The 23,642-nt window shown below is 36.4% G+C and overlaps 1 pseudogene; it reads right to left on the reverse strand.

The window, feature by feature from the left end:
* Positions 1-11,032: 11,032 nt before the first annotated feature.
* On the reverse strand, positions 11,033-15,812 carry LOC129553623 (olfactory receptor 52A5-like; annotated as a pseudogene).
* Between the last annotated feature and the right edge of the window lie 7,830 nt (positions 15,813-23,642).

Below are 23,642 nucleotides of genomic sequence, written 5' to 3' on the forward strand. Positions count from 1 at the left end.
GTTGGCTTGGAACTGCCAGGTCTAGAGATTCTGATTCAAGATGGCAGTTTGTGTTGAGTGTCTTTTTTATTTTCTGTTTTTACCTAAATTCATACTATCAGTAGTTAAATGTGGTTTAAAATGGCATTTTGACAGACATATTCATTTTTTTATGAAACAATTAAATTTTTCCAGGAATACAGATACAGTCTCCCTGAATGATATATCTCAAATTTCTGCTTCTATTTTCTATTTCTCTGTCTCTTCTCCTGTTACGTATATAGAAACATATACACTCTCAGAGGCATACAAATACTCACCATAGAGAGAAGAAGCACTCCTTCTAGTCAATGTGAATTCTTATGGTTTTTGCATAGTTAGTTAAACACTATGTCATTGAATGCAGTTTGTTCTATTAAGCTAACAAGTTCTAAGAACATAAATTCTGTGTAGCATAACTTTTTATTTTTTGGTTTTTTAATCAAAGAACTTATAATTCATTCAGACAGTCTAGTAGAAATAAAATAATAGTAATGATAATAACAGACTTTTAGAAGTTGCTCTAGAACTTGGGAAAATAAGTTATAAAGTGGCATAGTCAAAGACATAGGCAATGATCTAAATGTGACAATATATAAGACAATTAGTACACTAAGTGTGTATATGTTACATATAAGGTTGTAACAAGTATTTAGAATCTGTCTTTATCCCAAAGTTGGAACCTAGGTAAAGTTTTTAAGAAATATGGATAAAATTAGGTATTTTAGAGATAATAACATAAAATAAAATGTAACATGACAATAAAGAAATAAGGCAAACTTATATTGGGATAAAATGTGATACATGAATTACACGCAAATTTATTTCTGCAAATTTAAACTGGGAAATTTTTTCCTGATTCAATAATATCCAAAAACTGAAAGCTGCTATGATTCTTTCTCAAGTTATCAAAATCTGAACAATTTAATAATATCTATATTTCAAATATATACCAAAATTTATTTTATCTATATTATTCTAGGAGAATAAACCAGAAAGTATCAAACTCATGAACATAAAACTTTAAATATACTATATTTGAATAAGTAACTATATTTGTTCAGTGGAATTCAGTTTATCACGTGATTCCCAATGAGAAATAACCAGTTTTAATATATTTATTACAAACCACCTTTGGACACTGTCATACAGCTCTGTTTTCTGTCTGCTCCATTCATTCTGCTATGGAAGTGATTTGCTGTTGTTCTAGTTATTACATCATGTCTGACTCTTATGCAACCTTTTGGAGCGTAGTGCACCAGGTGCATCTGTACATGAGATTTCCCAGGCAAGAATACTGGAGTGGGTTGCCATTTTCTTCTCTAGAAGATCCTCCCATCCCAGGAATCGAACCTGCATCTCCTTCATTGGCAGGTGGATTCTTTACACTGAGCCACCAGGGAAGTCCATGGAAGTATTAGTGTATGTTATAAAAGACATTTGCTGGCAATTTCCATATGTAAGCATTATTTAAATTCTTTGGAGGTTTATTTTTCTCTCACATATTGAAAATAGGCACATCATTCATATGATCGTATCTCCAAATATTTCCTAGAACCCTGAAAATCAACCCAGTATGACGTTTACCTTTTACTCATACTGGTTGAAAACAGATTCTCTTCTTTCATTAGGGTTGCACAAAATTATTTGCAGGATCATGGAAATCCACTTGTAAATAAGCCCAAAATGCAGTCTATTATTACACTATTCCCTTAGTCACGTAGAGCTGCAATTCAAATGCTTATTTGCTTGCTTTTCTAAATCACTATCCAACATTGTTGAGGAAGGAATACAAGAATCTCTCTGGCCATTTCTCTGTCCCTCATTAAACTTTCATTTTCAATTTCCTATACACTCACAAAAGTTTAATACAAGGCCCATATTGTCTTAGTTTACCACTGCTGCTTTTACTACCTTTTCCTGATTCACATTCTTCTCAAACTTTATATTCATGGTATAACATATTAGCTACTCTTTTTCCCCGACACAATTTCCTTGCTTCTGGGGTTCGCATGGGGTTTGCAACAACTGAAGTGACTGAACACAGCACAAGTCATTATCATTTCTTTACCTTTTCTCTGGTAAATTGTATATATATAAATAAACATATATATTTATACATATATATAATAAACCTATATGTATAGGTTTATTAGCTTTCCCTCAAAACATGTATTTCAATCATGCATTAATTTAGCAGTTATTTCCCTTATGATAAAATATATTTCAGGTTTATACACATCTATTTAATAGGCGCTGTGATCTCATTGTGAAATATGCTATAATCCTGAATGAATCCCCATGACTTGCTATATTTTTTAAACCAATTTAAGTTATTTTTTTTTCATTTTCAAATGCATCATTTTATTAATTTATTTTTAAACCATTGCCATAAGACTTTGTCTCCATAATTCTTGAAAGTTCACATATTTGAAGAAAATTCAAAACTATATCCAAATACAATGAACTTTTTAAAGGACTCTTCTATGTTGATTATTTATGCAATGCTTAACACTATTTTATCTTTAAAATAAAAATTTTGTTTCTATAATCACAATCTATCTTTTTTTTCCTTCAGTCTCAAGACAAACTCCTCCTTTGTTGCTTTTTCTGACTCCCTTTATTTTGTTGATGCCCTGAATTCCATTGAAACCCATATTCTTCCCCATGGTTCTTTTTCTTCTCATTATATATGGCTCTCTACCCAGACATTCTGTCCAACCTCAGAGTTTCACTTACAACTGACTATGACTAAATAAATAATCGTACTTCAATAAATCTAACCTGAATATAGGACACATATGCTTAACCGCCTCTTAAGCAGCTCCACAGGCTTCCATGGTGGCTCAGAAGATAAAGAATCTGCCAGCAATGAAGGAAACCCAGGTTGATCCCTGAGTCAGGAAGATACCCTGGAGAAGGAAATGCTTACCCACTCCGGTATTCTTGCCTGGAGAATTCCATGGAGACAAGAGCCTGACCAGCTAAGTCCATGGGGTTGCAAACAGTTGGATGCTACTGAGAGACTAAACATTCATGCAAGGAGTTTCAAGTTGGTGATGTCTCTCTATTTCAGGGGTCTTGGAGAAACCAAATTGGATTTGGTCTTTAAATTCAATTATCTTTATTTGATCCAGCTTTGCCTGTCCTGTAATCAATATTCTTCAATAGGATTTACACAAAGGTCTTTATATATATATATATATAATTACATACAGGAGGAAACCCCCACTCAGTTCCTCTAGAAGAAAACTGGAAAACCATTCATTCCATCAGACCCAGTCACACATTTAGTGACTAAATGCTTAGTAATAAGAGAAACAGTTTTCATATATATATTAACAATAAGTAAATTTTAATACATCATCATCCTAACAAATTTATCAGCTATAATGAAATATATGCTAGAATTCTGCAAACTAATTTAGAATTCTGGTTGTACTTACTAGGCTTTCCTCTGCTTGTAATATTTCCTTTACGTTTCCTCCTACCCTTTTTTTGTCTTTCCCATCAGACAAATACCATTGATTATTAAATGTTCAGCCCAATCACTACCTCCTCTATGAAGAGTCTCATGATATTCTAAGTAAAATTCAAAAGTATTTGTTTCTGGCCTCAACATATGACTGACTAGTTATTGAAAAATCTAGAAGAAATGCAATAGTATTTTATTTTCCTCAGATATGTTTAATATTAAAAATGTGCAAAACAATGCACTTTCAAATTCATTTGCCCTGTTTTCAGTATTATTTTTAATACACAAGGTAGGATATATACTTGCTTTAGTTGAAGATATGAAGAGATTCATCAGGGTGAGAAAGGGAAAGAAATGTGAAAAATGCTAACCTGACCAAGAGGAACTCAGTATGATTTATTGTTCTCCTCACGTCTTAGGTGAAATCCTGACAACTAAAGTATTATTCTCTTCTTGTGATTTCATAAGAGAATCTCTTTATACACAATTTTAGAGTCCAATTTCCCACAATCTCCTTAGATCCTTTCTCTGTGTAGAGCTCAGAAGCACCTAGAAGAACACATACTCACAAGCTCAATTCTTCAGTCTTCTTGCGTGCATGCACTGGGATGGTAATATAATTGCACATGCAGTTATAAAGAAGCTATCTCCAGTGAGATAAACAAAGGACACATGTTATATGAGCACTTGGGCAAGGGCATGATGTAATTCTCCTGAGGAATGGAGTTAATAACAAATCATAAACAATAGAGGAATTTTTACAGCTTTCAGTGGCTTCTAAATGCATGAATATTGGACAAAGTAGTAAGTGTCAATTCTAGGACTCTATTTCCAGAATATTCTGAGACTCGTAATTTCACTTCACAAGGCTGAGAAAAGTGGAAATAGTGATAAGAGCTGACCCTAATACTTTTGAAATCTCTTTCTAGGAGCTTCCATGGATTTTTCTTTTTTTAAAACACATATAAATTTCTTATTTCTAGAAACCACCTTGGTGGTAGTCAATTTTGACCAGTCAATATTAGATAATTCCAACATACAGGATCAACTACCCAACATGTCAAATAAAGTGGGCCTTATAGGTATTTTTTAAAAATTAAAGTTTAGTTTATTTAAATTGTGATAGTTTCAGGTAAATAGCAAAGAGATTCAGTTATACATAAACTATAGGTCTTTTTTTCCACATTCTTTTCCTTTATAGGTTATTGCAAAATATTGACTATAGTGCCCTGGGCTATATTGAACTCCTTGTTGGTATGTATTTTATATTTAGCAGTGTATATATGTTAATCTCAAACTGCTAATTTGTCCTTTTTCCTTTCTCCTTTGGTAATTATAAATTAATTTCTGTGTCTCTGGATCTATTTCTGTTTTGTATATAAGTTCATTTTTAAAAGATCCTACATATAAGTGATATCATATGATATTTGTCTTTCTCTCTCTTAGTTCACTCCATATGATAATCTCTAGGTCCATCCATGTTGCTGCAAATGGCATTATTTCCTTCTTTTTTTAAAAGCTGAGTAATATTCCATCCTATGTTTAACATAATAAAAAAATTTTTTGATTTTGGAAGGATATTTATTGGTTAATGAAGAAGGAAAATTTCTCCATGAATGTATTAAAATTATTATAATTTTTATTATTATCATAACAAGTTGGAAACTATCATAATGCTTTCTCTCTATGGGATAGTCTAGATGCACATACAGTTAGTTTATACTCATACTTCCGTCTTCTTGTTTGGTTCAAGTGCACTAATCTAGTCTGTGTGTTCTTAGTTAATTTGGATAAAATTTAGGATAAACAAACTTCTCATTATTCATGACTACTGTGTATAACTACCTTGAGCTTACTTCCCCTAGCTGTAAAGTGAAAAATTTGGTCTTCTTGGTCATTAAAATCCTTAGTTTGCCCTGGAATGACTTTTCACAATGACGTTAGCCAATCATGAACGTTTCACACACAGAGAGAAATAGAGTAAGAGCCTCCCATGAACGAGTGTGATGGAAGTCTTCAGGCAAGGTTCTTCATATCCATTTTAGAGTCAGGATTGGATAAACTCATGTCAATATATGGCAAAACCAATACAATATTGTAAAGTAAAAAAATAAAATACAATAAAATTTAAATTAAAAAAAGAACTTTGAAATTAAATTTAAATGCAGGAAAAAAACGCTCTAAGCTAAAATTTTTTTTTAACAGTATTTGATTTCTGGAGAAATTGTGGTAAAGTAAACGAATGTTCGGAGAAGGCAATGGCAAGCCACTCCAGTACTGTTGCCTAGAAAATCCCATGGATGGAGGAGCCTGGTAGGCTGCAGTCCGTGGGGTCGCTAAGGGTCAGACACGATTGAGCGACTTCACTTTCACTTTTCACCTTCACACATTGGACAAGGAAATGGCAACCCACTCCAGTGTTCTTGCCTGGAGAATCCCAGGGACGGGGGAGCCTGGTGGGCTTCCATCTATGGGGTCACACAGAGTCAGACACGACTGAAGTGACTTAGCAGCAGCAGCAGCAGCAAACGAATGTTACAGATTTTTAATCTGTCAAAATTGATGCATGCCAGATCTCTTTTTATATGACACTAAAGACAGTATTTAAGTCTGTAGCAACATTTCACCTCAATAAAATATGAATAGAAAGAATGCACTTCAACATAACAAAAGGCATTTGCGACAAACACACAGCTAACATCACAATCCATGGTGAAAAACTAATGACATTCCTCTAATATCAAGAACAAGACAAGACAAGAATATTCACTCTTGCCAGTCCTGTTAAGCATAGTATTGGAACCCTAACCAAAGCAATTATGTAAGAAAAAGAAATAAAACTCATTCAAATTGGTTAGAAGTGAAGCTCAATTTGTGGATGACATGATGTTATACACAGAAAACTCTAACAACTCCATCAAAATTTTTAGAAATAAGGAATGAATACAATAAAGTTGTGGGGAATAAATTCAACCAAGCAGGTGAAAGAATCGTACATTGAAAATTATAATACATTTTTTAAAGGAGTGGATGAATACTCAACAAATGGAAGGGTATTCTGTATTCTTGGTTAAAAGAATTAACACTTCAAAATGCCCTTATTTCCTAAAGGGATTTACATATTTAATGCTATTCCTGTCAAAATTCCAGGGGTATTTTTCAAAGAAAGAAAAAATAATAATTTGTATGAAATCAGCAAAGATCCATTATCCAGCTATCTCACTTCAGGTTATTTATCCAAAGAATCAGTTCAGTTCAGTTCAGTCACTCAGTCATGTCCGACTCTCCTCGACCCCATGAACCACAACACGCCAGGCCTCCCTGTCCATCACCAACTCCCGGAGTTCACTCAAACTCATGTCCACAGAGTCAGTGATGCCATCCAGCCATCTCATTCTCTGTCGTCCCCTTCTCCTCCCTCCCCCAACCTTTCCCAGCATCAGAGTCATTTCCAGTGAGTCAACTCGTCGCATGAGGTGGCCAAAGTATTGGAGTTTCAGCTTTAGCATCAGTCCTTCCAATGAACACCCAGTATTAATCTCCCTTAGAATGGACTGGTTGGATCTCCGTGAGGTACAATACAGAAGCACTAATCCAAAAAGATATTTGCACGCTTATGCTAATCATGACATTATGCACAATATCCAAGATAAAGAAACAACCTAAGAGCCCATCAACAATTGAATGGATAAATAATATGTGGTATGTATATACAGGGCTTCCCTGGTGACTCAGATGGTAAAGAATCTGCCTGCAGTGAAAGAGACCTGGGTTTGATCCCTGGATCCAGACGATACCCTGGAGAATTTCATGGACAGAGAAACCTGTGGGCTACAGTCTACAGGGTCACGAAGAGTCGGACATGACTGAAGCAACTGAGCACAAGCACAATGCATATGCAATAAAATACTCTTCAGCCATAAAAAGAAGAAATCTCATATGTGACAACATGGATGGACCTTAAGGGTATTATGTTAATTTAAGTGAAATAAGTCAAATGGAGAAAGACAAATAACCCTATGATTTCACTCCTATGCTAAATATATATATTTACACATACATACATATGTATAATATCCAAACAAATAAAAACTATTTAACTGTTAGTCACTCAGTTGTGTCTGACTCTGCAACCTCATGGACTTCAGTCCACAAGGCTCCTTGGTCCATGGGTTTTTCCAGGCAAGAATACTGGAGTGGGTTGTCATTCCCTTCTCCAGGGGATCTTTCCAACCCAGGGATGGAACCCGAGTCTCTCACACTGCAGACAGATTCTTTACAGTCTGAGCTACCAGTGGAGCCCAAAATAAAAACTAAGATAAACAAAACAAACATATAGATAGAGAAAAATAGAGGAGTGGTTACCAGAAGGGAAGAGACTGAGGGGGATGGGGGTCAGGTAGAGCAAAATGGGTAAAGGGATATGGTAACAGAAAATAAGTTTTTGGTGGTGAGTGAAAAAAATCAATTATATTATCTAAAAATATTAAGATTGAGAAACTGCTACTTTTTGCCCTTACAAATCTGACACTATGCTTCATCCATTATGTGGAATGAAGATATGTCCTTCTTATCAAAGGACATGATATAAACATGAGCTAGCCAGGAAGCAGCATAGAGAATGAAGGAAAGGGTCCAAATACACATATCCAAATATTCTGATTGCTATCATTTGTCAGTTGATCATATATTAGGTCAAAGTCACTAATTTCCATGAATAGCTGTCTTAATCAGCCTACAGCTACATTTCAAATTTAAATCTTCCTTTTAAAGTTTCTATAAAAAACCTTCATGTCCATTTCTAATTATACATCCACATGTGACAATTATTTTAGCTATCAGATCCAGGCAACACAGAATTAACAACAAAACCATGAAATATGTGTTTATATACATATACATATTCCTCCTTACAGTACTAGTTGTTTCTTCTTAAAATATAGAATTGCTTTTTTTAAAATTTGTTTATTTTAATTGGAGGATAATTTACAATATCGTGGTGCTTTTTGCCATAAATTGACATGAATCAGCCACAGGTACACATGTGTTGCCCCATCCTGAACCCCCTACCACTTCCCTCCCCACACCATCCCACTGGTTTGTCCCAGAGCACTGGCTTTGACTGCCCTGCTTCATGCATCAAATTTCCACTGTTCATTTATTTTACATACAGTAATATACATGTTTCAATGCTATTCTCTCAAATCATCCCACCCTCACCTTCTACCACATACTCCAAAAATCTGTTCTTTACCTCTGTATCTCTTTTGCTACCTTGCATATAGAATCATCATTACCATCTTTCTAAATTCCATATATATGCGTTAACATACCATATTGGTATTTCTCTTTCTGACTGACTTCATTCTGTATAATAAGCTCCAGTTTCAACCACCTCATTAGAACTGACTCAAATGTATTCTTTTTTACAGTTGAGTAATATTCCATTGTGTGTATGTACCATAACTTCCTTATCCATTCATCTGCTGATGGACATCTAGGTTTCTTCCATGCCCTAGCTATTGTAAACAGTGCTGCAATGAACATTGGGGTACATGTGTCTCTTTCAGTTTTGGTTTCTTCAGTGTGTATGCCTAGCAGTGGAATTTCTGGGTCGAATGGCAGTTCTACTTCCAATTTTTAAGGAATCTCCACACTGTTCTCCCATAGTGGCTGTACCAGTTTTCATTCCCACCAACAGTTTAAGAGGTTTCCTTTTTCTCCACACACTGTCCAGAATTTATTGTTTGTAGATTTTTTGATGGCAGCCATTCTGACTGGCGTTAGATGATGTCTCACTGTGGTTTTGATTTGCATTCCTCTAATAATGAGTGATGTTGAGAATCTTTTCATGTGTTCAACAGCCATCTGTATGTCTTCTTTTGAGAAATGTCTATTTAGTTCTTTGGCCCACTTTTTGATTGTTTGTTGTTTGTTTTTCTGGTATTGAGCTGCATGAGCTACTTGTATATTTTGAAGATTAATTCTTTGTCACTTGTTTCATTTGCTCTTATTTTCTCCCATTGTGAAGGCTGCCTTTTCACCTTGCTTATAGTTTCCTTCATCGTGCAAAAGTTCTAAGCTTAATTAGGTCTCATTTGTTTATTTTTGTTTTTTTTCCATTACTCTGGGAGGTGGGTCATAGAGGATCTTGCTGTGATTTATATCAGAGACTGTTCTGCCTATATTTTCCTCTAAGAGTTTTACAGTTTTTGGTCTTACACTTGAGCTTTAATCCATTTTGAGTTTATTTTAATGTATTGTGTTAGAAAGTACTTGGCATATATTTAGCCAATAAGTGCCACAGAGGAAGAAATTATGAAGATTTGCTTTTAGTTAAACAGCTTTTGGGGACATTTCTTAAAAGTATAATATATCTTGATATTTTAGCCTCTGTTTAAAAATATGAAGTGGCATCAGTACTATTGCATAAAAATATCAGTGTAATGAATTATATTGTATATGAAACAAAATCATCTATGCTGTTGGTTATGAATATACTAATTGTCATCATTATTTTAATTAAGGCCTTAAAAATCTTCACTAGGCAATTATCAGTTAAACATTGTCTATTTATAATTTATGCATTAAAATGTACTTATAATTTGCATTTATAATATTATACAAAGTAAACACATGGTATCATTAAAATATTAAATGTAGTGAAAGTGTAATAGATTTATTATTATACAACTGAAGTTCAAATGGGAATTTGTATTGAAGACAAGAGATTAAATAAACATAAAACGGTAAGCATTTAATATACTTGTTTTGACTTAAGATTTAATATATAAGTAATATTTTTTAATAAAGAAAGTTCCATTATACTACCCAAAGCAATCTATAGAATCAACACAATCCCTATCAAGCTACAAATGGTATTTTTCATAAAACTAGAACAAATAATTATACAATTTGTATGGAAACACAAAAAACCTTGAATAGCCAAAGCAATCTTGAAAAAGAAGAAAGGAAATGGAGGAATTAACCTTTCTGACTTCAGTTACACTACAAAGTTACAGTCATCAAGACAATATGGTACTAGCACAAAGACAGAAATACAGATCAGTGGAACAAAATAGAAAGCCCACAGATAAATCCATGCACCTATGGAAAAGGAAATGGCAACCCACTCCAGTGTTCTTGCCTGGAGAATCCCAGGGACGGTGGAGCCTGGTGGGCTGCCGTCTATGGGGTCACACAGAGTTGGACTCTACTGAAGCGACTTAGCAGCAGCAGCAGCATGGACAAAGGAGTCAAAAATATACAATGGGGAAAAGAGAGTCTCTTTAACAAATAGTGCTGGGAAAACTGGTCAACTATGTGTAAAAGGATGAAACTAGAACATTTGAATAGAAATCAGAACTCTAGTATCACAAATGTAAAATCTAGAGCCCTCTATTTCAGAAAAAAATAATGAACATAACAAAGCACATAATCTCACCAAAGACTTCTGCTTATCAGGTTGAATTAATGTTATTTGATATAAATGAGAGCTCAAGATGCATTCTTAGAGTGGAAAATCATGGACACTCGATCTCAAACCTGTTTGGTCTTCACACCATAAGCAATAGGGTTGAGAAATGGTGGGACAAGTAGGTAAAGTGTTGATAGATGAATATGAATGTAAGATGGAGTATGGAACCCGAAACCGTGTGTAAAAAAAGAGAAGAAACGTAGGGGATAAAATTCAAGGAATTTTGCCCCCAGATGTGGGCAATGCAAGTCTTAAAAGCTTTGAGTCTATCTTCCTTTTGAGGCAGATTGAAGACAGTTACAAATATTTGAATGTAAGAGAGTATGATGAAGATTACATCAAAACCATATACTGAAAGCCACACACAGACCAAAGATTTTGTTAATTCGAATTTCTTCTGCTGCCAACTTCACAATGGCCATGTGCTCACAGTATGAATGGAAGACCACAGTTGTCCAATAGCGTTTCAGCCGGCATTTGATCAGGATGACACACAGAGCTATGAGGACGCCTCCTCTGAGTGTCACTCCAACCTCAATCTGAGTGAGAAATTTGTGGGTAAAATGTTTGCCTGTCTCAAAGGATCACAGATTGCTACATTGCAGTCCACGGCTATGGCCAGCAGGATACCTAACTCAATATATCGAATGGTGTGGATAAGCCACATCTGAAAGACACAGGCATCAAAAGTATTTTAGGTGAATGGAACCAGAATACTCCTAACATTTTTGGTAGGATGCAGATACTGAGAGTAATGTCTGTCACTCCAAGCATTACCAGGAAAAGATACATGGGTTCATGGAGGCTGGGCTCAGATTTGATAATGACCAGGATTAGGAAATTCCCAAGTAGGGCAATGATGTACCTGGCACAAAAGGGAATGCTGATCCAGAACTGCACAGACTCCAGGCCAGGGATCCCAATTATTGTCAGCACTGATGTGAAGACTGTGCCATTGAGCTGGAGCTTGTTGGCTTAGAACTGCCTGGTTTAGATCTTCTGATTCAAGTTGGTGGTTTGTGTTCATTGTTTCTCTTGTTTCCTGTTCTCACCTAGATTCATAACATCAGTGGTTAACTGTGGTTTCAAATGGCATTTTGACAGACATATACATTTTTCCATGGAGCAATTAAGTGGGTCCAGGAAGGCAGATACATGCTCCCTGAATGATTTGTCTCAGATTTCAGTGACCTGGGTTTGATCCCTGGATTGGGAAGATCCCCTTGGGAAGGGAATGGCTACCCACTCCAGTACTCTGGCCTGGAGAATTCCATGGGCTGCAAAGTCCATTGGGTCACAAAGAGTTGGACAGGACTGAGTGACTTTCACTTTCACTTTTCAGTGATGATTTCTGTGATCTTCTCTGTCCCCGCGCCCCCCCCCCCACCTCCCACATACTGCAACTAAAGGATTCTGCATGTGGTAGAGTCAAATAAATAAATATTAAAAAGATGATTCCAAGTATTTTTCTTGTATCCTTACTCAGAAACCATTTAACCAGGAGATCAAGCAAAAAAGAAATGCATACTAACTACTCCAAGTGCTCTAATAAGCACTGGTTTAGATAAGAACTGATAAAATAAGGTCCTTAATGTCAAGGAGACAATGATCTACCGGGCAGGGTCATATTATGTGTCATGTTAAAAATATACATATCAAGCATACAGAAATGATGTCACAAAGTATTAAATCTTACCTCTATTTCAGAGATAATGCTAGGGATTTTTTTCCCCCATAAACTTGAGTATAATTAGATCTTTTAGGGCTAGAAAAATAGAAATAATACATGAATCAAAATGTCTTATGAACATTTAGAACTGCCAATTTTGATACAGGAAAATTTTACTTGATATAATAATATACCCAAAAGAAAAATGATGTATTTTACCCCTGTAATAATTTTTCTATTATTAAATTCTGCTTAGTAATATATTTATTTGAAAATGTGTAAAGGAAAAATTTATCTTAATGACTATTATTTTAGTCAAATGTATGAAAAATTATTAACACAAGGATAAAGATACTTCAAATATATTTCATATTGAATAAATACTTATATTTATTCACTGGGATTCAACTTAAGATATTCCCATCTTTTGATGGGGTGCTCATGGTTTATAACATAAATGGCATTATTTTGAAGAGGGATAACTTAGGTATGGCATTGGGTTTTTTTCTTTTTGCAGCCTGAGGCAGTTGTAAAATAATGTAGCATTTTACAACTGTGTATTCTATAATATTTTTTCTTTTGGTGAAATTTTAACTGTTAATGTTTTTGGCATTGTGCTTTGTACCATTTATTAAATAAAAATTTTAGAAATGAAAAAAAAATCTGGCTCTCATATATTTCATATTGGTATTTATAACATAAAATATATTTTTTCTCTATTTTTTATACTTCAATAAGATGAGGGTAAATGTTTTCAACATTCTGACCTAACCCAATCTTGAAGAAATTATAAAAAGCAAGGGTTTCTTGGACAGGAAATACATGAATGTGTTGAAATTATGTAATAAATTCAAATCATTTTGAATTATTTTTTTAATAAAACTGTGGTGATTGTCCAAATACCTAATGCATCTCTCTCCTTATTTTATGTCACCCTTAACCACCTTTTCCTACATATGCTACCCTTGGATATTATTACATAGCTCAGTTTCCTGTTTTTCAAGTTCATTCTTTCTGTCATGGAAGTATTTGTACATGTTTCATTATATATGTTTGCCTGTAATGTCCATTTAAAAAACACTATCTTAATCTTTTGGAAGTTTATCTTTCTCTTACATATAAAATTCCTGCAGTATTCATATAGATAGTATATAGCTTTTATACTTTTCAATTATCTTTAACATCTTTTTCCACTTCAGAATCTGTGTTGATGTCCAATCCAACAAATTATCTCAGAATCTTCTTCTCTTCACCATGGGGTGACTTTAGTTTGATGAATGAGATTCCCGGCTTCAAAATTATCTTCCATCTAGATTTTCAAAACTAAAAGAGGTAAAATTATAAAAAGACATAATATATTTTCTAACTGGGGAACAAGTGGAGCAAAGTCTGAAAAACAATAGCCATCCTTAAGGGTGGATTCTACTTTTGATTAGGAATGGTAGGTGACCTCACTGTGGAATGGGGGTGCTGGATAAGTCCATCTGATTCAGGAAAATGTAGTAAATGACTAATCTGGCTTTATCTTTTTCTGTTGCATGAATGCATTCTCAGTCACTTCAGTCGTGTCCAACTCTTTGCATGAACTGTAGCCCACCAGGCTTCTCTGTCCATGGGATTCTCCAGGCAAGAATACTGAATGGGTTGCTATGCCCTCCTCCAGGGGATTTTCCTGGCCCAGTGATCTAACCCTTGTTTTCTGCATTGCATGTGGATTCTCTACTGCTGACCACTGGGGAAGCCATAGCTTTCTGTTAGTCTTTTTCAATTCAGCATTATGAACAACATGACCAATATATACCAGTGAGTTTAGGACTTCTATGAGAGAAACTTTATGTCTATTTTTTGTAAATGACAGCAAAATATCATTTCTCTAGGGAAAAAACAAAATGCTTTTCTATTTCTTAAAAGTCTCTCCTCCATTTAATGGCTAACTCATGTAGATTCAGCCTCTGAACTCCTCTCCATTCCCTTCTCTCATCTCCAGGATTTCCCTTTTCAGTCTCTTTTGTACTATATTGTTGAAATTTATACTAATGGCTTTTTCTAACTTAGATCTTTCTACCTCCAAATTCATGCTTTAGTATAAAATCTAAATATTTTTTGTCTTTGTTTTCATGAAATTATAACAAAAAAAAAACCCCTATGTATTAATAGCTGTAGTGCTTTATACTTCCCAGCATGAAGATCACATGAAACTACCAGGGGTATATGCTTTATCTACATGGAAAAATTCTTAGTACAGTAGTTAAGAACATGGATTTGGAAATTAAGTCTAAGCTCCAGCACTTACTAACAATGTGGGTCTTCCAAGTTACTAAAACTTTTCTAGGCCTTATTTGCTACAAGTAATCAATAGGGATGATAATCATCTTTCCTCCTATGGGTAATAAGAGGATTACTTGAAAAATAGTACTTGAAAGCATTATTTTAAAACATTATGCTTACAAAGATTCTTGGCATATAGGAAGCACTACATAACTATATGTTATTAATATTATTGATGTCTTTCACTTCAATCTTCCTTACAAACTTTCCTAGTAATGAAGAAATGCATTTTGGAATTCTATAAAACATTTTTAAATGCTACAACATGTATTTTGTACTTTCCTATGCTTGTATCTTGTTTCTTTTAGATTTTCTTCCATTACAATGACTTTACCATTTAACAAATACTATTTATTAATTAACTCTTAGCTCAAGTATCATCTCCTCTATGAAACAACTCTTGATTTCCTTAAGTAGATATCCATATTTGTCCTTTGTGTCACCAATGAAATAGATGGACTGTTTAATGAATAAAACTAATTGAAAATTAATGAATCAGTTATAGCTTAACTTTCCCTGGATTAATTAATATCAAAATATACAAATTTCAATGTAGAGGCAAATCCATTTACCCTGCTGCCAGCTATATATTTGCAGGGGAAAATGGAAGGCAGGGTTAGGAAAAATGGAGAATCAATCTAGGAAAAATGTTAGAATCTTTGTATTTTGATCTGTAAGCTTCATTTGTTTTGGTTACAGGTTTAGCTTCCTATCTTTACCTGAGTAAGGATAGATACCTGTTTTAGTTGAAGATTTCAAGAATTTTTCTGTAGCTTAGAAAGAAAAGAAACAGAAATACTTACCAGACCAAGAGGAACTCTGTTTGATTTTTCAACACCTTTCATCTCCTAAACCAAATCTTAAATGAAATAATAAATTCCTTTTAAGAATGTCTACTAAGAACACTTAGTTGGAGCTTAACCCTTTTATAAAATTATAGTTGTAATACCCTACACAGACTCTCTTTAGATCTTCTCTAAATATTCCTCACTAGTTCTTGCAGGTACTTATACGAATATATGCTCACATGTATAACTCCCCAATCTTCTTATGTATCTGTACCCACTTATACTGCTGTTACGTTCTATGCAGATTAAATCCATTCCCAGAGGCAAGTATAAAACAAAAATAGTACCAGCACTTGGCAAGGGAAGTAATGCAAGTCTCTGAGGATTACAAATGACAAAAATCATCTCTACAGATCACAAAATGTGAAGCATTGAAAGGCTCCTGGGTCTTCCTCCCTTAATCTTAGTGATTCTAATTCCCCCATAAACTTTTAGCAAAGTCAGTCTTAGTCATAGACTGTCCTTAATACAATAAATAAGGGGTCAAGAAATGCCCCCCATAAACCATAGGATGTTTATTCTGGTTTAATAGATACTAAATAGATACTAAAATTGATTGTATCAATACTGAGAAGCAGTCAGCTCCCATCCCAGGAAATACTTTGCAGTACATGCAAGGACTCATAATTTAACTTCATGAAACAAAGTGTGATGACAAGAATTAGTCTTTCCAATATGAGCTAATCTAAAATCTCTTGGGATATATATTTGGACCCCATGGATTTTTTTCCAAATATTTATCACTTTTTTTGGTTGTCAGTTTTGCCCAACAGAAGCTAGGCAATTGCCAAGCAAGAGTCTTCATATAAGCTGACTCATAGAAGCATTTTATATTGTGGTCATACTTAAGTGTTATTTTACACAAAATAGAATATACTGATTCATAATTCCTATAATTTCCCCAACATGTGTAATTAAAACTATATTATTTATAGTGGCATCAATGAGTGGCTAACATAGCCTTTGCTGTTTACATAAGAAAAGGATTGTTAATCTGGGAGGGTACTTTTTAAGTTCTGAGGAATGTTGTGTTATTAATAATAATATTAATGTTATTACAAAATCAATCAAACTGGGAACTGGGAACTCTGCAGTTATCATGATCTTTTCTTTTAAGAAATAACTAATTAAATTATCTTCCTAACTTTATGGATAATAAGTGGTGGGGGTATGGTGGGCATTGATCTAGTCTGTGCACTTAGGGCCATTTCTAGCAAAATACTAGGTAAATATAATTCTGTCAGGCAGGTGGAAAATTTTCCCTTTACCAGTAAAGTTCTTGTGACTGGAGAACAATAAAATATACATAGATTAACAGGAAAATAAACACTGAATTCATGCACACAGTTCAGTTCAGTTCAGTTCAGTCGCTCAGTCGTGTCCGACTCTCCGCGACCCCATGAATCACAGCACGCCAGGCCTCCCTGTCCATCACCAACTCCCGGAGTTCACTCAAACTCATGTCCACAGAATCGGTGACGCCATCCAGCCATCTCATTCTCCGTCATCCCCTTCTCCTCCCGCCCCCAACCTTTCCCAGCATCAGAGTCTTTTCCAGTGAGTCAGCTCGTCGCATGAGGTGGCCAAAGTATTGCAGTTTCAGCTTTAGCATCAATCCTTCCAATGAACACCCAGGATTGATCTCCTTTAGAATGGACATGCACACAGAAGTCTCATAAAAACATGACCTAAGGAGTCACCAAAGCTTTTATATATTTTAGGCAAACAAACAAAAAATTTGAGAGGAATTGTAAGGACAGATAAGCTTAGGTTTGGGTGCTTCATAGTAAGAAGTAAGTTTGAGCTTGGCCAGTAAATTAGTAAAAAAGTAACAAAGTTTGTTCATAAAGGCTTCTGAGTCCTGAAGTCCCTATCTCTGGTACTGAGTATCTTTTTACTAACACCTCCTACCAACTACAAATTGGCACTTGTCAACTATCTCTAAGAGAAATGGAATATTTCCTGCCTTCAGTTCAGTTCAGTTCAGTCGTTCAGTCGTGTCCAACTCTGCAACTCCATGAATCACAGCATGCCAGGCCTTCCTGTCCATCACCAACTACCAGAGTTTACTCAAACTCATGTCCATTGAGTCGGTCATGCCATCCAGCCAATTCATCCTCTGTCGTTCCCTTCTCCTCCTGCCCCCAACCCCTCCCAGGATCAGGGTCTTTTCCAATGAGTCAACTCTTCACATGAGATGGCCAAAGTATTGGAGTTTCAGCTTTAGCATTAGTCCTTCCATTCAACACCCAGGATCGATCAGTAAATAGGACATCACAATCATCAACAATTACAGTTCTCCAATAAGTTAGTGAGCCCTGAGGAAATTCAGGGCTGAAAACAATATCTGCCATCTAGCAGTGATCAGGCAGCAGCCACACCCTAAGGTGATATACTCAGTGGCTCAATCAAGTCTCTGACTCTTTGTGACCCTGTGGACTGTAGCCCATTAAGCTCTTCTGTCTGTGGGATTATCCAGGCAAGAATACTGGAGTGGGCTGCCATTTCCTCCATACTAAGGTGAGCCCTGAGGATGTGAAACATAGGATATTAGCCCCCAATAGCTGAGGTACATATAAAAGGAATGATTTCAGTGAGCCCAAACTCTCACATCTTTCCATACATAGAAAAATGCTAACTTTCCTATCTTGGGGTATCTGATTTTCTTTAATTAACAATAATCTTTTGACTTCCCAACCACCTGCCCTTTGTTGCAAAACTCCTATATACCTTAGTTCCTCCCCTTGTCTCCTCAGAGCAGTTTCTCAGAGCTATCTGAAACTCTATTTCCTGGGCTGCAGCCCTCATTTTGCTTCAAATAAAACTTAACTCACAAGTGTCACACTGATGCAAGAGAGAGATGGGTCCCAGGCCTTTACAACTGACCACCTATTCACAGCTCTTGGGGTGAGAAGATGAGCTCCAAGCCATTCATTCATCACCAGCTCCCTGTTTACATTTCCTGAAGCAAAAGACAAATGAACTCCAGGACTACACATTTATGACTGGACTTCTGTTCACATTTTGAGAGTGACATCTCCTTGGACAACAAGGAGATCAAACCAGTCAATCTGAATGGAAATCAACAATATTTATTGGAAGGACTGAGGCTGAAGCTGAAGCTCCAGTACTTTGGCCACCTGATTCAAAGAGATGACTCATTGGAAAAGACCCTGACACTGGGAATGATTGAGTGTAGGAGAAGAAGGGGCCAACAGAGGATGAGATGGTTGGATGGCATCACCGACTCAATAAATATGAGTTTGAGTGGACTCCAGGAGATAGTGAAAGGCAGGAAAGCCTAGTGTTCTGCAGTCCATGAGGTTGCAAAGAGTTGGACAAAACTTAGTGACTAGACAGCAACAAAACTGGTGACAAGAATGAGGTGTCCCAAGGACAAAAGAACAGAAAAATAAATAAATAAATAAACCACCGAAGAGGGTCTTGGAATGCAGAAACAGAAAAAAATACACTCTTATCATCCTTCTGTACCCCATGTTGTAACCATTAAGGAATTTCAGGTCCTCCTGAGCAGTATAACCTGTCTCCCCTCCTACTCTGTATAAGGAGAAGGCATTTGCCTTACTCTTCCCCCCGCCCAGTATATGTGCCTCATTTAATCAGCAAATGAACTGCCACAATCCTATCCCACTTCTAGTACCCTGGGTATAAAAATGGACCAAGGAGCCCTGTTCAATCTCCACTCTCCCTTGAGCCAGTCTGCTGTTCTAACAGCATCTCCCAGTCTAATAATCTTTATTTTCCTCTCATTCTGTCTCATGTCTGGAAATTCTTTTCCAGCCCATGCATGGACCATGACAAAAAATAGGGCAAGTAACTGGACATTGGGTATTTTTATGGCAGGGGCAGACTGGGACTAAAACCTGTTAAAAGATTAAGAGGTCACACATTCCCATCCTTGGAGAAAAGGAGACACTATGCATGTGAAAAACCATGGGATGGAAAAGTCTAGACACCAGACCATAATAACTCTTGCCACACCCTCCCATAAACCTTTTCAGTGGGATCCATATTAACTGAGGTTGTGTGAGTACCCAGAGGAAGGTTCCAGGCTAGGTCAGGTGTGAAAAATGAAACTAGACATTTGGTCAAAGAGAAGGCAAAGATGTGGAAGAACTGCCCTATATAATTGACTTAACCACCTCTTTACTGAGCTCCTTGTCATTAGCGAGGATACACAAACCTTTTCTTTCTGGCTGTGCATCTCTGCCTTGCTTCTGTCTTAACTAAACAAACCATTTTTCTGTGTGCTCTCCCACTTGCTATTGTGCTAAGTCTCCAAAAATAAACCATGTACCTGCCTTTATAGTTTTTGCTTCCATAATAAACGCATTTTTTCAGTGGGAGCAAAGATCCAGGGGAAAAAATAGCTTCTAAACTTTAGCCCTTGCTGGTCTAGTGGCTAGGATTCCTGGTTTTCATCCAGGCTATGCAGGTTCTCTGCCTTGCTGAGATCAACAGTGCATTTTCAGTCAACACTCCCAGAACAGGGAAGGCACCTCTCACATGGGAGAATTATGTTCTGTTTTTGGACAGAAAGAGAGAAATATCAAAGTGTTCCTGTTTTATCAGCTGTTCCTATAGTAATTTTAATTCAAAGTAAACATGTCAATGAAGTATATTTTGGAGTGCCCTTCTTGGGCTCCAGTAATTCCATTATGCATTCCTTCTTTGGGCTTTGTTTGACTTACCTATAATGTGAAATTATTTTGCTTCTTGATTTTTTAACTCTCAGGCTGCCCTAACATTCCATAACTTGATAAGCTGATCATGGATTTATTACAAACAGAGAACTTGAATAAGAACTCTCCACTCAGAGACTGTGAGAAGTCTGTAAGGAAAGGTGTTTTTCTTCACTGTTGAATGAAGGAATTGTCTCAAAATAATATGCTCTTTTCTGTGGACATGAGTTTGAGTGTACTCCGGGAGTTGGTGATGGACAGGGAGGCCTGGCGTGCTGTGATTCATGGGGTCGCGGAGAGTCGGACACGACTGAGCGACTGAACTGAACTGAACTGAATATGCTCTTTTTTTAAATTCATGTAAATTATGATGATGTCAACATCCATTGGATCATCAAAAGAGCAAGAGAGTTCCAGAAAAATATCAACTTCTGCTTTATTAACTATGTCAAAGGTCTTTGACTGTGTGGATCACAAGAAACTATAGAAAATTCTTCAAGAGATGGGAATACCAAACCACCTTACCTGCCTGCTGCAAAACCTGTATGCAGGTCAAGAAGCAACAGCTAGAACTGGACGTGGAACAACAGACTGGTTCCAAATCAGGAAAGGAGTATGTCAGGGATGTATATTGTCACCCTGCTTATTTAATTTATATGCATAAGAGTTTGAGAAATGCCAGGCTGGATGAAGCACAAGCTGAAATCAAAACTTACTGGGAGAAATATCAATAACCTCAGATATGCAAATAACACCCCACCTATGGCAGAAAGTGAAGAACTAAAGAGCCTCTTGATGAAAGTGAAAGAGGAGAGTGAAAGAAGTGAAAGAAGAGAAGGGAAAAGCAAGGAGAAAAGGAAAGATACAAGTATCTGAACGCAGATTTCCAAAGAATAGCAAGGATGATAAGAAAGCCTTCCTCAGCGTTCAATGCAAAGAAATAGAGGAAAACAACAGATTAGGAAAAACAAGAGATCTCTTCAAGAAAATTAGAGATTCCAAGGGAATATTTCGTGCAAAGATGGGCTCGATAAAGGACAGAAGTGGTGTGGACCTAACAGAAGCAGAAAATATTAAGGAGAGGTGGCAAGAATACACAGAAGAACTGTACAAAATGATCTTCATGACCAAGATAATCACGATGGCGTGATCACTGACCTAGAGCCAGACATCTTGGAATGTGAAGTCAAGTGGGCCTTAGAGAGCAAAACAATGAACAAAGCTAGTGGAGGTGATGGGAGTCCAGTTGAGCTATTTCAAATCCTGAAAGATGATGCTGTGAAAGTGCTGCACTCAATATGCCAGGAAATTTGGAAAACTCAGCAGTGGCCACAGGACTGGAAAAGGTCAGTCTTCTACCAATCCCAAAGAAAGTCAATGCCAAAGAGTGCTCAAACTACTGCACAATTGCACTCATCTCACACGCTAGTAAAGTCATGCTCAAAATTCTCCAAGCCAGGCTTCAGCAGTATGTAAACCGTGAACTCCCAGATGTTCAGGCAGGTTTCAGAAAAGGCAGAGGCACCAGAGATCAAATTGCCAACATCCACTGGATCATGGAGAAAGCAAGAGAGTTCCAGAAAAACATCTATTTCTGCTTCATTGACTATGCCAAAACCTTTGACTGTGTGGATCACAATGTACTGTGGAAAATTCTGAAAGAGATGGGAATATCAGATCACATGACCTGCCTCTTGAGAAACCTGTATGCAGGTCAGGAAGCAACAGTTAGAACTGGACATGGAACAACAGACTGGTTCCAAATAGGAAAAGGAGTACATCAAGGCTGTATATTGTCACCCTGCTTATTTAACTTATATGCAGAGTACATCATGAGAAACGCTGGGCTGGAAGAAGTACAAGCTGGAATCAAGATTGCCGGGAGAAATATCAATAACCTCAGATATGCAGATGACACCACCCTTATGGCAGAAAGTGAAGAGGAACTCAAAAGCCTCTTGAGGAAAGTGAAAGAGGAGAGTGAAAAGGTTGGCTTGAAGCTCAACATTCAGAAAACAAAGATCATGGCATCTGGTCCCATCACTTCATGGGAAATAGATGGAAAAACAGTGGAAAGAGTGTCAGACTTTATTTTTTGGGGCTCCAAAATCACTGCAGATGCTGATTGCAGCCATGAAATTAAAAGATGCTTACTCCTTGGAAGGAAAGTTATGACCAACCTAGATAGTATATTAAAAAGCAGAGACATTACTTTGCCAACCAAGGTCCGTCTAGTCAAGGATATGGTTTTTTCAGTGGTCATGTATGGATGTGAGAGTTGGACTGTGAAGAAAGCTGAGAGCCGAAAAATTGATGCTTTTGAACTGTGGTGTTGGAGAAGACTCTTGAGAGTCCCTTGGACTGCAAGGAGATCCAACCAGTCCATTCTAAAGGAGATCGATCCTATGTGTTCATTAGAAGGACTGATGCTAAAGCTGAAATTCCAATACTTTGGCCATCTCATGCGAAGAGTTGACTCACTGGAAAAGACTCTGATACTGGGAAGGATTGGGGGCAGGAGGAGAAGGGGACGAGAGATGATGAGATGGTTGGATGGCATCAGCAATGAGATGGACATGAGTTCGAGTAAGCTCCAGAAGCTGGTGGTGGACAGTGAATCCTGGAGTGCTACAGGGGTTGCAAAGTGTTGGACACGACTGAGTGACTGAACTGAACAGAGTTTTAGTGTAGGATGATGAAAAAGTTTTGGAGATGAGTTGTGGTGATGGTTACATAAAAAATGTGATTATTCGAATGATACTGAACTCTATATTGAAAAATAGCTAAAATTGTAAGCTTTGTCTTATGGGTATTTTACCATCACAACAAAAATTCTTTATCACATACTTTATTAAACTGAAAACAAGGAAACCCTATGGATTCCAAATCAAAATAACTTTAATTTAGACATTTCAAAATGGAGATTCTAATAGGCTGAATAATGACCCACTAAAGATGTTTATGTCCTAATCTCTAGAACCTGTGAATATGTCAGTTTACATATTGAAAGGGAATTTTCAAACGTGATTAAATTAAGAATCTTGACATATAGAGAAGTTTATACGTTATCCAGGTGGGATTAATAGGGAAACTTCTGAGGGTCAAAATCAGAGAAAGTAACAGG

The sequence above is a fragment of the Moschus berezovskii genome, chromosome 14 (assembly GCF_049115385.1).
Source record: "Moschus berezovskii isolate FMDL1 chromosome 14, NW_MosBer_1.0, whole genome shotgun sequence".
NCBI lineage: Eukaryota > Metazoa > Chordata > Mammalia > Artiodactyla > Moschidae > Moschus > Moschus berezovskii.